The sequence below is a fragment of the Cimex lectularius genome, unplaced genomic scaffold (assembly GCF_000648675.2).
Source record: "Cimex lectularius strain Harlan isolate CLEC.00 unplaced genomic scaffold, Clec_2.1 scaffold11, whole genome shotgun sequence".
Classification (NCBI taxonomy): domain Eukaryota; kingdom Metazoa; phylum Arthropoda; class Insecta; order Hemiptera; family Cimicidae; genus Cimex; species Cimex lectularius.
The window spans coordinates 468282-485976 of NW_019392673.1; the positions used below are offsets into that span (position 1 = coordinate 468282).

At 35.0% G+C, this 17695-nt stretch overlaps 1 protein-coding gene across 1 annotated transcript in view; it reads right to left on the reverse strand.

Annotated features, from left to right (window-relative positions):
* LOC106669444 (histamine H2 receptor-like) overlaps positions 1-17695 on the reverse strand; it is a 153138-nt gene that overhangs the window by 21788 nt on the left and 113655 nt on the right. Inside the window, exon 4 of the mRNA XM_014398931.2 lies at positions 15589-15661. The gene's annotated coding sequence lies outside the window, so the exon portion shown is untranslated. The remainder of the gene's footprint in view (positions 1-15588; positions 15662-17695) is intronic.

The following is a 17695-nucleotide window of genomic DNA, read 5'->3' on the forward strand; positions in this document are numbered from 1 at the left end:
TCTATATGACAACTATTAAAACAATTGCAATATTTTATGCTGTAAATATTTTTCAGGTATATGCAATGGAAATAAATAAAGAATAAACTTCATACTTTAATAAATGTACTTGTTCGCCGTGCAAAGTATCCATTTGTTGTCTTGGGAAATAACAAAACTTATACTGTAGGAATCTTATTATCTCGAACATTATGACCTAGTGCTAGAAGAAGATCGTGTAACTTTTGATTAGGAAAAACTTCAAATTTTAGCTGATTTGATGTTTTGTTTATCTGTTGTAAATTATATTTGAAAAATGGATAAATCCAGTCAGCCGTTGAGATAATAAAATTGAATCCACCCATGAAAAATTGTCCAAAACGCTATTCGTTGAATGATCAAACGGTTTTGAACTGAACATGAGGTGTTTGCTTTGAGTGTAAAGCTTTTTTAAGCTGTTTAAACGATTATGCCGATTATACAATTAGCTAATTAAAAACTCGTGTGTAAACTGACGAAATTTCCTAATGGGTGCCCTTGAAATATTCAACCCTTAATTTGTGAGTTACGCGCAATTAAATGGTCCGATGTGAACAAAACAAGACAAGGCGGACCCTCCAATTAAAAAATAAATAAAAATAAAAAAAGCAATACATCAAAATATGTTTATAGAGTATAGTTTTTGTCACGTAGTGAGGTCCTTTAGAACTTTCTCAATCCATCTAAATTTTAACTCAGTTTTTGCCAACTTGCTTAACAAAAATTAAGCATTCATTTAATTTATTAAAAATAAATTCCGCAGCAATTAATATTAGAACACACAGAACAAAACAAACATAAACGTAATTTCTTAGAAATGGTTAATATCAACAGAGATAAACACAGCATCAATTACAGAACAGACACATGTAAACTCAGTCGCAGCTATGGCAATATCATTAATCAAATTCAATACAGATAACATACCTATATCATCACATTACATTCCACACATCAAATATTTTTCACATAGTCTAATTTCCCACAATTTAGCTTTCCTTTTCCTATTTTATCCCTTTCTATATAATCCTGAAAGGATAATCTGACCGAACCATTACCAACACATTTTTTCCCTTCGTCGGCTCTTTTCACCTCAAAGAAGCCGACGCCTTATACAAAAATGTCTTTTCTATACCGACTTCCTTCCCCACCCCTTCAAAATCCAACGTATATAAACATAAAACAGCAATATCTCACTGGCACTCTCAACACGACACGCAAGAATGGCACAATTACACAGAAGACAAACACTTTGAGTGAGTAGAAATACTTTGATTGAATATAAAAAATATATTTTGCATTGTATAAATTCACTTTTCCACATCCTAAATGTATTTGTTAAATGTAAACAATGTTTGTAAATCCCAGGCCCTGAAATGATCTCAATAAAAGATCGAAACGTTGGCACGATAAAGAAAATGTTTTTCTGAAACCTACATCACACCCGACCGCATCTCACGATATCTGAATAACTATATAAACAATGTTTGTAAATCCCAAGCCCTGAAGATGATCTCACTAAAGATCGAAACGTTGGCACGATAAACAAAATGTTTTTCTGAAACCTACATCACACCAGACCACATCTCACGATTTATAAATTAATATTATAACTTTCTATAGCTAACGTATCAACTAACAAATTGTCCCAGTACATATGCCGCTTAGTCTCGAAGAGGACCTGGGTTCGAATCCCATTTTCGATCTTATAATTTTCTAAACCCCCCTCTAACTGAAACTAATTTTACATTTTGGATGTGGAAAAGTGAATTTATACAACTCCATTTTATGCTAAATTGCATAACAGAAATTAAGAATACATTTAATTGATTAAGAATATATTTCTTCACTATCAATATATAATTTTTCATCCGATTCTTCCAGTTAACGAACGGGTACGAATCGCATTTTGTCATTAGGATTTTTTCCTAACCTACCAAACTTATAACCTAGTTTTTTTGCAATACACAGTAGACCAATACTAGTCGCGCGGCATAGGTCGTTAAGAGGCCGGCTCCTATATAATCTATCTAGTTTTTTCTAAATTGCATAATGAAAAATATTTCACATTTCGTCACTATTAATATTATAATTTTTCATAGGTTAATCTTCCAATTAAAAAACCATCAGGCGGGCGCTTTTGTCATGTAAAGATCCTCAATTCACCTAACCTATATCCCTATCTTTAAATTGTACTTTATCTAATTTTTATTACAAAAATTGAAAATGCATTTTATTTATATACTTTGTCAATTCAAAAATTCAAAATACATTCCGATACCATCACTGCCATAGGCTTCTGCAGATAAAATTGAAATTTGGCCCATGAGTGATGACTATCTGGAAGTATAAATTTTCAAATTTAAAGTGTAAACTCTTATTAATTATTTTTTGCGGTTGAGATTCTAAGTTTTAAATTACGCCCAATGATTTTGATCAAACAATAGATCTTAACTCCACACAAAGAAACACTGATCACTTTAACCGGCCCGCCTGTTCTCGCTGGTCGTCAGTTTTTCCTGACGTTTCAGATTAGTTTTTCCTTCATGTTTTATGCAAGAAGTTGTGTCATGATTTTGTCTAGTACGTCGGCTGTTATGCGTCTTGTATTCCCTTGCAGTCAGTGCAATGGCTATCTCAAATTCTATATGTTTTTTACGAGGGTTCGTAACAGCAGAGTTCATATCAACCCTCGGCTGTCGATGTTGTTGAAAAAAAAGTCCATTTGTATCTCGAGTTCTAATGCAGGGATGCTTGATTCGAACCCGGGACCTTTACCTTACAGTGATGCTTGCCGTATCAACGTCTTAACCGACGCCCCCCTATAGCTTGTGTTATGTCACTTTCAAGTTAATTGATTTTATGTTGTCTTTCTGAACCAATCTTGTTTCATTGGTGTTTTAATATAATAGGTTGCTCATTAGTTTAAGCCTAGAAGGATTTTGCTAAGCTTTTCATATAAAGAACGTATTTCTGTCTTCACCCATGCTTTTTGCCTTGTTTAATGGCAGTTTTTACGTTTGCATTTACGTCTTTTGTAAGTCATGGTTAAATAATCAGTAAGGCATTGTTTATTGATACAAATGTTAGCGATAGTATTGTGTAGTTTGTTATGGGTGGCAAGAGTAGACGGTAAAATGATCAGTGTATACTCGCAGACCATCCAACACTCTCAAATTCGACAGACGAGGGGACCTTGCTCTGCACCAAAGTATGTTTCTAGAGGTCTTTCAAATCTTAACATCTTGGATTTTTGATGCCTTGAAACTTAATACTTCTAAACTGAGACCGGGCAAGTATTGCAATTGTGATTCTTCGTCCGCCTCCCCTCGCTACTGTCAATCAATAAACACAAAAGAAAATTAAAAATTTGCGTGAGATGCTTATATGTCTTCGTAGACTTTAAGGTTATTCCTTGAATTCCTTCATTTTGCGCTAGCTGTGGTTGGCTTAAATGATAATGAACGAATGTTCTCATGGTTTTCAAATGGAAATGAACCATAAAAAAACCACTTTTCCTGAGTCTTGGTGAATTTTCTTACTGTCGCATTGCTACAGTGAAGTTCTTTGACTATAAAACGCATCCAATTCTATTGTAACTGTTGCTTCAGATTAGGAAAAAGGGGTTGGGGGTGCACGTGGGGGTCTTTGACCGAGTAATGAGGCCATCTCAACCTCGCCCTTAACGCAGGCTTCCTCTCCGTCAACAAAACGGCTTTGTTCGCAACGCACTTACTCCTTATTATGCCGCAACGTCTGCAGAGCAGTTTGATAGGCGCTACAAACCTTTATCGGGACGGTGGTTCATATCCTTCGTGTTACTCGTTCAAACCGTTTTATGGGATGTAGAGCCGGCGGTTTCATTAATCTCAGGGGTAATGCGCGTTTCAGTACGTACATAAACCGAAATACCGATATTAATTCTTAGAAACGCCGCTAGAAATTAATTCCACCCCGTGGTGAAACTTGGTTGTTTATGGCACGTCTAAAACTGTGATTCCGAACAGGTAGGCGGAAGTGTTTGGTCGGCTACAAACGTCAATAAGAAACTTTTGAACTTTTGTAAAAAGGGTGTATACCTTCAAGAGCCGAAACTTTGTGGGAGGATTTTTTCATTATGTTTTTTCTACCATGAAATATAAGAACTGTAGCCTAAGGAATAATACTAATTTGAAGAACCATCTACATAGAATACCCCCAAAGAAATGTAATTTTACAATAAATATATATTTTTGGTAAGCTTACCGAGTGATATTCTAATAATACCGTAACTAAATCAACTTAACTTGCCCTTAAGAACATTACATCATAATACAAATAAACATTCATAAATTTTTTACACGTGTATAAAATTTAGAATTTTTGTGAATATACGAAAACATGAGGTAGAAGAAGATAAAATTAGCCCACCGTAAAAGGGAGTTATCTCTTCTGATGTTTTTCTCAATAAATACTTGTTAAAACCGAAGACTGTATTTAGAGTAGGCATCCTTTAATTTTACTAACCGTTTTATTGTTATTTCCACGCATGTGGAATTGGGAAACCGTTAAATAAATGATAATAAATATAAAGGCTAAAAGTGTCTATAATTATAAAGACATGGAATCGCCGATAACAAAGTGGGCGAGGTTAGACAGGTTAGACATCCTTTTAAGAAAATATACATTTTTCTTGTGTTAGGATAATCGTATCTTTATGTATGGTTATAACCGTTTTATTGTTATTTCCACACACGAGAAATTGGGAAACAGTTAAATAAATAATAATACATATAAAGACTAAAATACTCTATAATAATAAAGACGTGGAATCGTCAATAACAAAGTGGGCGAGGTTAGAAAGGTTAGACACCTTTTTAAGAAAATTGACATTTTTTTCGTGTTAGGATAATCGTATCTTTGTGTTTGGTTATAACCGTTTTATTGTTATTTCCACACGTATAGAATTGGGAAACTGTTAAATAAATAATAATAAACATAAAGACTAATAGATTCTATAATAATAAAGACATGGAATTGTCAATAACAAAAAAGGCGAGGTTAGACAGGTTAGACATCCTTTTAAGAAAATAGACATTTTTTCGTGTTAGGATAATCGTATCTTTATGTATGGTTATAACCGTTTTATTGTTAATTTCACACATGTAGAATTGGGAAACAGTTAAATAATTAATAATAAATATAAAGACTAATAGACTCTATAATAATAAAGACATGGAATTGTCAATAACAAAGAGGGCGAGGTTAGACAAGTTAGACATCCTTTTAAGAAAATAGACATTTTTCTTGTGTTAGGATAATCGTATATTTATGTATGGTTATAACCGTTTTATTGTTATTTCCACACACGAGGCATTGGGAAACAGTTAAATAAATAATAATACATATAAAGACTAAAAGACTCTATAATAATACAGACGTGGAATTGTCAATAACAAAGTGGGCGAGGTTAGAAAGGTTAGACACCTTTTTAAGAAAATTGACATTTTTTTCGTGTTAGGATAATCGTATCTTTATGTTTGGTTATAACCGTTTTATTGTTATTTCCACACGTATAGAATTGGGAAACAGTTAAATAATTAATAATAAATATAAAGACTAAAAGACTCTATAATAATAAGGACATGGAATCGTCAATACCAAAGTGGGGGAGGATAGACAGGTTCGACATCCTGTTAAGAAAATAGACATTTTTTTCGTGTTATGATCTTTATCTTTATGTATGGTTATAACCAAAAAAGTTCATTCAAGTTCAAAGTTTGAAGTTGAAAATTCAACAAAAAAGAAACATATTTACTAACCAGTAATTAATCTGCAGCAATGAATAACTTCCACTTAAACTGAATGGAACACCACAAACGACTCTACTGATTACTGACGCGGTACTAATCAGTTCCAGGCAACTCGCCTGCCGAGTCACTAGTTACTGAAGTTCAACGGACGATCAACAGGTGAACATATTATATGTGAGCGAAGTTGAAAAAACATCTTGTTTTATAAGACGCTTCTTGGTTACTCGAAGAACGACGACACTGGAAAAGCATGAAGATGAAAAACGCATGAAAGCAAAATCTTCTTCCTATTCTTTCTATTCTGTCGCGATGATAGTATACTAAACATGACAGCTTCATCACGAAGACCGGGATGATGATTCTTCTATGAGTAGCTTCGTGTGTGGTGCTGCATCTTTAATGAGTTAGTAACTGATTAGTGATTCGAGTCACAAACCAGTTCTGAATATTTTGAGTAGCTCATGTGTAGACGAATAGTCAATTGTAAAGTAGTCAAGAACGCTACATCTATATTCACTTTAATTTACAATTCAACTTAATAACTGTTTAATTAAGTTGAGGGGTGCCAGATATTTTTTCAACTTTCATCTGTAGTGTCCGATCTTTGCTAATGGTATTCTTGGAAAATTTTCCCTTCTTTAATCAAATACAGAATCCTTCTAAGGGGTATTTTATCCAGGGCAATATTGTACAAGAAAAGCTTACCTAGGTACCATAGTCTTTTCCAAGCTATTACTAGGCAGTTGCAAGGATATTGTTGCCTCTGTCTAATCTAGACATAATATTTGGCAGTTTTTTAAGTAGCATTTTTCTAGAGTATACATGTTAGGGCTTTTAATATATTTCCATCGAGTATGGTTCTTCTTATTGTGTTGTTGTTTTAGCGAGTATGTTGTTGTTCTTTAATAACCCATGTTTCCAGTTTGTTTTAATGTGGCTATGGTTTATGCCATAAAATGGCTTTGGGTCTATTTGTTGTTCCATGGTCCGTTTGTAGCTAATGTGTCTGCTGCGTGAGGTCCACCTCAGCGTTAGCCAGTTTGTGGACCTACTTCTTTAGGTTATTTAGGTAGTTCTAGAAGAGTTTGAAGATGATATTATATGCTTTTGGAGCCGTTAGAGCTGCCAGGCTAACAAATAGTTGTTTGTAGGTATGCGACTTTGAAATTTTTTTCTTTGAATTGTATAAATACATTACGGTTTTGTGGTGAGATTGGTTTATTTGACAGGCACTCAAGTAATAGGAATTGAAAGATATTCAGAAAAAAATAGAATAAGGTTTGCAGTTTGAAAGTATCGGAAACCCTTTATTAAGCAAGAACTATAATTTATTTCCTCAGAGGACGATTGAGCCGACGATTGTGAATAATTGAATGGAATATTTATCAGGTGATACAATCAGGAAATGGATAATGCAAGGAAGACTAGTGAAAAGGATGATGAGGTCATAGAAAAGGTAGGCGGAAGAATCAACAAAGAGCTGACAGTCATTTTCGCGTTTTTTGATCAACCCTGAAACGATAAGGAAAAAGCTCATCACGAAAACAAGAAGCAACGTCGTTTATCTTACACCTAAAAAGAATTTTAAAATTTTAACGTGATCAATTTCCTTTGATTTAAGGATAGAAACGTATGTCTTTTATTTAGGGTACAATGTTCTTTATGTTGAAAGTTGATATGATGACTTTCTAGCCATTAATAATTATTGCTATATTTATTAGAATTTTCATCGAGATTAGTTTTATTAGTGCTAGGATGTGGCAAGATTCTACGCCTTTTTTAAGTATATATTCTGGTAAAATAACGATAAACAAAAATCTTAATCTTCCAATAGCTTGATGAAATAAGTCTTCCTGTTCTTTGTTGGTAAAGCTTCTTTATAATGTTCTGGTGGGTTGATTTTTTTAAGTTGTACCATTTGTAAGTTTGAACTTTGTTTGCGTGATGGTTTTAAGTGATATGATGCTAGAATCATACCATTGTTGGAAGATGGAAGAAGTCAAGCGTATGTGGCCAGGGTGTTTAACATTCTCAGAACAACTGACCAAAGGGTCTTCCATCGCTACCAAGATACTAGTGGTTCCTCAAGAAGGCATGGATCAGGCCGCCATCGTGACACATCAAAAAGATGATCGTTTTATTGTTTCGAACTTACTCCGTAATCGACATTCTACCGCTATTGAGATCAAGCAACGACTTTAACAAGTTATAAATTTTAATGTCAGTTTACACTCTGTTTCACTGACTTTCAGGAGTTGGTTACCTGGAGAAGGCCTGCCACTGGTCCAGAACTTTATTGAAGGCACAGAACAACTCGATTAAGTTTCACACGAAATCACATCAATTGGTCTGAACAAGACTGGACTACAATCTTGTTTTCGAATGAATCAAGGATTTATTTGAGATCTTCTGACAGGCGAGAGGGGGTTTGGAGAAGTACCGGAGAGCGATATATCCCCGGAACATTTGCACTCCGGAGAAGCTATGGAGGTAGTGGTGTTATGATTTGGGAAAATATTGTGTGTTATGAGAAGTATGAAAATGTTCCAGTGCAATACATTCAAAACCGTATGAAATCTTGGCCTCGTCGAAGCGGTTTTTCAAATTCGCCTGAAGCGAAAAGTGAGTCCTTAAGAAAAACACTTCGCGCTTTGACAAAGCTGAATAGTTTTTTACTGTGCTATATCAATATTGATTTGAATAGAATTTTTGCGAATTTTTTCAGGAACCAACTCATTTTAAACAGCTCATTCCAAAATTTACAAACACTAGCAAAGCCCGACGCCCTGGCATAATCCATTGTTTTTCTTACATGTCTGTGAGCGCATGTGTGTTTTAATATTTACCATTGCAAGGCTACGTTAATGTATTACAGAGTAGTTTCTTCTATGTTAATTACCCAAAAAGGTTTCTGTCTTCATCAAAGTTGTCTCAAGTTTTACTAGAAAATTAGAGCACTTACGTCAAATTTATGCTTAGGTTAATTGTCGTAAATTACAAAGTTAAATTTAAGTTTCGTCTACGCCCATCAAGAAAAATAATTTCTTCTAAACTTAAACACCTTTTCTGGCTTATCCGTCAGGCATGACCAATTTTTCATCCCCTTGATTTCTGTTCTTGTTAGACTGACTTTCTGCGGCTTCTGATATGCGCTATTCGTTTCTTTTGTTATAAACTATTTACTCAGCCTATTCCAAATTAATACACACTTAAAATATCGATAAATGTGGAAAATGGCAAAAAGGAGAGAATCGCCCAGCTTGACTTTTTTACATTTGCTAATTTCCGGGGCTTCTAAAATTTGTTATTTGTTTCTTTTGTTATAAACTGTTTATTTAGCTTGTTGCAAACGTATAGATCATATAATACAGTTTAATTATCGATGCCAGAGGAAAATGGCAAAAAGAGGCGCATCGCCAAGATTTGGCTTTTGTGCGTTTACTAATTTCAACGGTTTCTGAAATCCGTTTTTCGTTTCTTTTATTATAAACTGTTTATTCAGCCCGTTCCAAACGATTAGATCATATATTATACATAAAATATCGATAACAATGGAAAATGGCAAAACGGGGCGAAAAGTACAGACTTGACTTATTTTTGCGTTTGTTAATTTCAGGGGATGCTGACATTTGCCACCAGCAAAAAAATTGTGTGTGGGGCATCTATCAAGATGGAGAATCATTCTTTGTCGTTGATGCAGAGGAACATCATCTAATAGTATTGGTAAAACCTCTTTCAAAAATTTGAGGAACTGAACATCATTATTTCCGAGAAGTCAACACCAAACTTTGATACTGTGAACAACCTGACAAGAGTACGAAATTATCGGATTTGCCCACTTTCGAAAATTCCAACGGTTGAGTATGCCATTAGTGGTGACCTTTGATTCATCAGTCCATAGGACGTATGGAAGAACGTTTTCTTCAGCCTCCCAAATCGATATTTGTGCAAGGAACGTTAGACCTGTCATAATCAGAATCCGTATCTCCTCAAATTGCGAGCAACACGAATAAGAATTTTGTGGTTTACTCTGAGGCGATTAGAAAATTTCTGGGAGTACAACTCGACTGCACGACGCGCAAGATCATTACTATCATCAACAAAACAGTCGGACATATCAACTCGCTGTTGATCGGCAAAATGTGCTCTCCGGTTCACTTTGAATGGAATACTGAATGTAACGAATAGGCACTATTGTAAAATTTACTTACTTCCAGAAATTAAAATTTGCTCTCATACATGCTCATAATGCGAGCTTGACAAACAATTACAAAATGTAAACAATAACGGCAATTAAAGGCAAGAATCAAATTATTGAAAGTAGCACCGAAACAAACGAAATGAGTTTTTTCCAAACTTTTTTCCCTAACTTTGTGATTTTTTGACCAATTTAAAATCCGATTGCACTATTGTTTTCAGCGTAAAAATTCCTTTAAAGTGTCATGATGTATAGCCTCCTATTTGAAATTTGGAAGTTGAACTGGGCATTAGGTACCAGCATAATTTTTCTCCAAAAAAGGTAAACATTTGAAACTAGGGTTTTTAGTTGAGATAAAAAAGTCAATGGCAGTCTAGTTTCAAATTCACTAGTTTTCGTGGTCCGCTTGACCAATTAATATATTTCAATTAATTAAGGTTTTTAGTTGAGATAAAAAAGTCAGTGTCACGAGCGGGATTCGAACCCACGGTCATCGGCTAGATTCGCCGCTGCTCTACCACTTGAGCTACCGTGACCTCGATCCACTCGGACACTAACTTCCCATCTCAACCCCACCTTTTGAATTTTCCCTCCTTTTTGCCATTTTTCAAGGATCTACCTTAACTAAAAGCTTAATTAATTGTAATATATTAATTGGTCAAGCGGACCACGAAATTAGTGAATTTGAAACTAGACTGATAAATATTTAACACGTATTTATTTTTGACAGCGACATTGGTTAAAGAAAATTCAGCTGGGTCATCTAAAAGAGATACCCTGTATTTGTAAACCCGATGTGAATTCATTTCGCTGTAAGAGCTGTCGTGCTCTCGTTCCAATTTCGCGAGGAAATCCCTTTTAACTGCCGAAAACTTATAAGTCGTGACTGTTGAACTTGTAAAGCCTCAGACAATTTCCTCATTCCAAAGAGTGGTTCCTTGGAATTTTCTCATTATGGAGACAAATCAAAGGGCGATTTCCATCGAAATTGAATCTATTCACACTCTATAGAACTGGTCTATTTGAGAATATGAAAAGAAAGGGAATTGGCATGGTCAAAGTCAAAAATGTCTAATTTGTCGTATTAAATATTGTACATATAAAACGAGGCTTTTTATAATTTAAATTTTTCCAACCTATCAGTTTATAGCATGACTTGTAAATGCACCGTTCGACTTTTTTGTTTGTTTCCTTTTGGGGCAAAATATACGGGCTGTTCAAATCAATACCGAGACCTTTTAGTCTCTAAAACCGCAAGGGATTCGAAATCGTTCCGATCGTGGTTTTGGTGTAATTCCGTATTTCCGTTGACTTGACGGACTGCAGTAAACTGGGGCTTAATCAGTAGAGTTACAAGTGTAAAACCCGCAGAAATTCCCATTGAACAGAGCAAACAGCCATAATTGCGTAAACAGTTCTGGCGTTTCTGATAAGGACTTTCTTCCCCCTTCGTGAGACAATATTTATAATGTCACGCTCACATTTTTCTCGTTTTCATGTGTATGCCCTTATAACTCGTCAAAAGAAGTTCAGGAAACCAACTTTAAAACTTAGTTGATTTTATTTAGTAAATACATACTCTAACCTTGCTTCTCTCTCTTTTTTCTCTCTCACTCTCTCGCTTCTCTCTCTCTCTCTTTCTCTAACCCTCTCACTCTTCGCTTCTCTCTCTCTCTCTATCCCTCTCACTTTCTCGCTTCTCTCTCTCTTTCTCTATCTCTCTCACTCTCTCGCTTCTTTCTCACTCACTCTCTCGCTTCTTTCTCACTCACGCTCTCGTTTCTTTCTCTCTCTCTCCGTTTTAGGTGGTAAATAGGTCGCTGTCTCTCTTCTTCTTTCTTTATATTTACCTTTCTCTCTCTCTCTTTTTATCTATCTATACACCTATCTATCTTATCTCTTTCCCTATCTGTACAACGGGTCATGACAGGACGGTATTACCAGGTAACCAGGAAAGTTCATGCAAATTTAAAAATGATGCACTCGGCCGCCCTAATAACGAGCTGAAATTCGTAAAATAAGCACGCACGAATTCTGTGTATGAAGCTATGATAAAGAAAATGTTTTATAATTTGCAGTCACTGTTCAATACATTTTTTCTTAATGAACGGGCGCAATATCCTCTTGGTACTTCTTGGTATAAACACCTAATCTTCCTATGTAAATTGAAATGTTGATTAACATTATTAAAAAATAACAAATTATACGCAGCGTAAGGTAACAGACAATATCTAAATTCGAGGTTTTTTACGATAGGTAGTGTAGTCTATCACCAAGTGGGCGTGGCTAATTTAGATAATTTTACTGGTTGGGCTTGGTCTAACCTAAATAAGATATGATGATGTTGAAAATGATGGTAAAAAATGGAATTATATTTTAATAATATTTCAATTATGATATTAGAGATTTTATTTCTATTCTAAAATCCCATTGGAATCACGTTAGATCATAATGTTTTTTATTGATTTCTTCGTAAAAAATTAGATTAAAAAATATGTTCTCCTTATCAGTAAAATAATCATATAACGTGAAACTCTTGATTTTCCTTCTAGGTGTAGGAAAATTGAGAATTTTCTTTGGCAGACATTGAACGCTCAGGAATCTCAAGGGTGATAAAAGAGACCATTTTCCATACATGTTTTACCCTAGTTTTTCTTTTTTCTCTCTGGTAAGAAACAGTAATTGCCTGGGTGGGAATTTATTTCCTCTCTTCTTCGTACCAAAGGGTAAATAAATTCTAAAATATTACCTGTATTATAAAATTTACCTGTATGTAAAAATTATTATACATACGGTAACAAAATTTCCTCTACTTGCTGGTTCCTACTTTTTATTGTGATACAAAATAAAGAAGAAGAACGACCTTTTCCCAGGACTTTTGTTGTAGACAAGCGTCATACAAAAATACTGAAAACCAATTCTCTTTGGCGACCTTTCAGGCAGAATTAGAAAACAGAAAATGTTTAACTTGTAACAATAAGGTTTTACATATCAGCGGATTGTTGTCTTTGTTCGAAAATACAAGAAGCAAGAAAATACTGGCTCGAAATTCAAGTAAGAACTTTAATCTTTAAGGCAGTCAACTCCCCTACACGAAGTTGAGAATTAAACTTGACGGGGTTATTGAAAGAAAAGTGTCCTTAAATGTTGTTTATTGGTATCCAACCTGCAATATCTCATTTGTTAGCCTTGCTGACGAGATTATATTATAAGGCCGGGATAAAACCCACCCCTTTGAAATTAGACTTTACTCCCTTTATTTAAGTAGGTAGTCAGGAAACTTTATTAAAGCGATCCAACTTGGATGTACTAAGAGAAATTGAGATTAGCCATTGAAAATATGACTTGCGACTTAATGGAGAATTATAAGTTGTAGACGGCGGTGAAATTAAGTGTTTGAACACGCGTTACAGAGAGTCCATTGGCGTTTAAGTACCTATCAATATGATGTGACAAATATTTTGTTACACATTCTTCTTAAAAGGTAAAAAAAGAAATCAATTCCAACGTCCCACATAATGTCCAAACTAAAAAAAACCCTACATATCCATTGCTCTTTATTTTTTCTTATTTCCAGGTTGCTGTTTTATCCTTTTTAATTTTATATGTGTTACCTTAAGAATTATATTTTGGAGGATTCTGCAACTTCAGTTCACACAATATATTGATAATTAATTTTACCATGTATGTTAATATAAATTGTGTAAAAAAACATAATCAATCACATTCACTCACACTTTTTAATGTTATTTTTTTATTTTTTTACTGGGGCTTCCGACATCTAGGTCATTTCAGTCCCCAACTAAGTCAACATTCTATTTACCCTTTCAAATACTACATTCGTACAAATAAATACATTCATACACATAAATACATCCATACAGTACACTCGTTACGTTTGGTCGGTGGAGTACTTGATATTCCTCCACCGACCTATACTCAAACTAATCTAGATTGGGGTCGATGGAGTACTTTTATAAATATTCCGCCATCGACCCCGAACACACACTCATACGCTCTCAACGTTCGAGGGGCGATGATGAAGTTATATTTCACCCTCACCCCTCGCCATTCACGCTAATAAATACAAGCACTCAGACAAAACATATGGACACACAACACATAAGACATATTATATACAATATAAAACCCCAATTTCTTCTAAAAAGCAGAACAGGGGACCCAGAAACTCGCTGCACTGCTCAAGTACCATTTTCAGATTGGATGGCATGCATACACGCTCCCTGTAGGGAGCCAAATTAACAATTATTATTTATTACCTTATATATTACCTCTCTTACTCACTCAGTTCACAAAACTCACTTTCACATACACGCTATCTCACACACACTCATTCTCACAAAAATATCAATATTTAATGATTATGTAAAATCTCTACTTCTTACACTCTCACTCTTTCTCTCTCTCTCTCGTAATCATTCTCTATTTCTCTCTTTCTCACTTAATCACTATGTCACTCCTTTCTCTCCAACTCATTTGCTTACTCTCTCTTTCATGTCTCTCTCTCTCTCTCTCTCTCTCTCTCTCTCTCTCTCTCTTCCTCTCGCTTTCTCTTTCATTCTTTCCACGTCAAGTGGTAGATACCCCATGGGAATTAATTCTGTGTGGCTAAATAATATATACTCACGAACGCATGCAGAAACACTCGCTCACACTCACCAACTTCCTACATGAGTCTGGTATGGTTTGGTTGGTGATAAGGATTCTAGGAAGCGGGATTTGTGCTCCCCAGGCACTGCAGCTTTCTGGCTTAATGTACCTTCCTAGTTCCATAGTTGAGTGCAATAGATTCAATCCTTTTCCTTAGAAGTATCAGGTATTGACCGTCGCTGCTGCAATTTGATTCCCTAAGCTTTTTTCGTATGTTAGGTTGAATCTCTATTGAGCTGTTGCTTCGCATTCGAATATGAAGATATGGGTGGCTGTTTCCTCCTCCTCATTACATAATCTGCAGATGTATATGCCCATATTGTGTAGATGTTTTTTACATGCCAGTGACCGTTAGTAGTCCTATCACTCCTCTGAGTTTCGCCCTCTCCAGTTGCAGCAGTGATTTTGCCAGTCTTGGTGAGGGTTGTTTGATCATAAGTTTCATTTTCACCGCTTGAGTTAACCACTTCTCCTTTTATTTTGTTTGGATCCAATCTGCGATGGAGGATTCTATATTTGTTTTTATTATCTCAAGTATAGGTTCTATGTATGATCTTGCGGATCCTCCTCTGGCCAGTCTGTCTGCTTTCTCGTTAGACAAAATTTGTGTGCCCTGGCACCCAAGATATCATCAGGTTGTTATGTTTTCCCATGTTTTGGAGAGTTTGGATGCATTCGCTGACTAATTTTGATGTGATAGTTTATATGCGTATACATTTTAGTAAGCATGTTAAGTGAAGTTCAATTGCTTTGTTTTATAATAGAAAAACAGTAATTTATATATAAATTTAACAATATAAATATTATGTATATCATATTATCGAATGATACAAATATTTTTCTATTAAGAAGACATTTACGATAAGTTATAATGATTTAACTTTTCTGATTTAATTAAAGTAAACGTACCAGATTTGCCTTGTCTATAGATGTTGGCCTTCGTATATTCATGACCCGTTATAAGCTTACGCTATTGAATAAACTGAAAAAGAAAAATGCAAATTAGAACGAGTTAATTTAAAATATTCATAGTTACATTTTTTTGGCCCATTGGACTTTTGGGTCACTGTGAGAATTTAAGAAAAGTGGGTATTTTAATTCCCTTTGGACACCAGGGCAATTATAAGCCACCGGTGTGTTTCATTTTTTTCCACCGACCCTTTTAAGATGCCCTGTGAAATTTTGTTTTTACCCCTTCGGATGTATTACTCACGTGACCTGATGTCTTTATTGTGGTCGTCGGCCCTCGGTGGGCCCTGAGGGGCTTAGTGCAACTTTTTGACCCCTCCCCCGTAAGTGCGTGTGTGACATTTACCCCATTCGTCCGAAGTAGCAGGCAACTTTACGAATAGAGTGATCGATCCGGAGTTTAGAAAGAAAAGTTTCCGCCATTCCGCGAATGGACCCCGTCTTTTTTTGTACGTTCCACACAGCGACCAATGGGCATTTTATCACCCTTTACAAAGTTGATTAATCCTTTTGATGAATTTTGTAAAACTGACATTTTACACAAGTCTTTTTTAAACATGATAAACCACGTCAGGATGTAGGATCACGTAAGGATTAGGTTTATATTTTTGAACGCGTTAATATAAACTGAAAGATTCTTTTTTCAATTTTTAAAATATAGAACTGAAGGTACAAATATTAAAGACAGTGTTACTTTATAACGAACATTTTTTTTAAAGTACTCTTCCAATATTTTTTAACGATTAACATTTATATAAATCATAGTCCATTAGGCGAACACACAGCTCAAGCAGTAAATCCCATAACTTTAACTAGGTCATAATACACTTCGAGTAATGAACTCTGGAAAATAATGTTCCTTGATCGATACTCTACTTCGAAATGGTTTTATTTCCTTTAAAAAAATATATTATTTTAACAAATCTTTTGTTTTTTTATAGTGATTAATTAATATTAGACGATTGCCGGTTTTGTGATGAAAAAGTCGGTTTTCTTCTGTCTAAAAATTTAATTTGTAACGATATCCATATTAATCGTATAATTCGTCATCTTTTTCTTTTGTGTCTATAGGAAAAAGTTAATAAATTAAAGTTCTGTATGCATTAAAACCGACGAAGCCGGATCGGATGAAACTTTATCACAACCCTACACTCCTGGGGTGATTCAGATTTACTGTTTTTTTTTCTTCGCGAAGCGGCTCTCTTTGTTTATGCAAAATACACAGTGTGATTGATTTGTTATTTTAAAGGTAGAATGGCTCAAAGGGAGCTGGGAAATGCCGTCGTTTGATGTAAGATTTACAGCCCCGCCATGCCGATCGGACGGATGGTCTAAAATCCTTTTTGGTCAGAAACCGAGAGGACGGATCAAAAGGATAGAATTGAAAACGAAAAGATTGTAAAACGGAAATAAAATCCTAACCATGTTAGGAATTTTATAATGGTCGTAGAGGGTGTTAATCAGGTTGGCCAAATGCAGAAAGTAATTCAACAGCAATCTACAAAACTATTAACTATTTTCAATTAATTAAGGTTTTTAGTTGAGATAAAAAGTCAGTGTCACGAGCGGGATTCGAGCCCACGATCTTCGGCTCAAACTTCGGCTTCGGGACTAAAAACCTTAATTAATTAAAATATATTAATTGGTCAAGCGGACCACGAAAACTAGTGATTTTAATAAGTTAAAATGAAGTATACCTTCACTAAAGCTCTCAGTGGCCATTTCATTTGTCGCCGAAAATCAAATAGATTACACGACATTTGAAAAATAGCAAAAAGGAGGGACAATTCAAACGGTGGGGGTTGAGATGGGAAGTTAGTGTCCGAGTGGATCGAGGTCGCGATAGCTCAAGTGGTAGAGCAGCGTCGTATCTTGCCGAAGATCGTGGGTTCGAATCTCGCTCATGACACTGACTTTTTTATCTCAACTAAAAACCTTAATTAATTGAAATATATTAATTGGTCAAGCGGACCACGAAAACTAGTAAACTATTAACTAATTTTTTCCAATCCAACCAAAACGACAATTTGTAACCTACAATAATGAA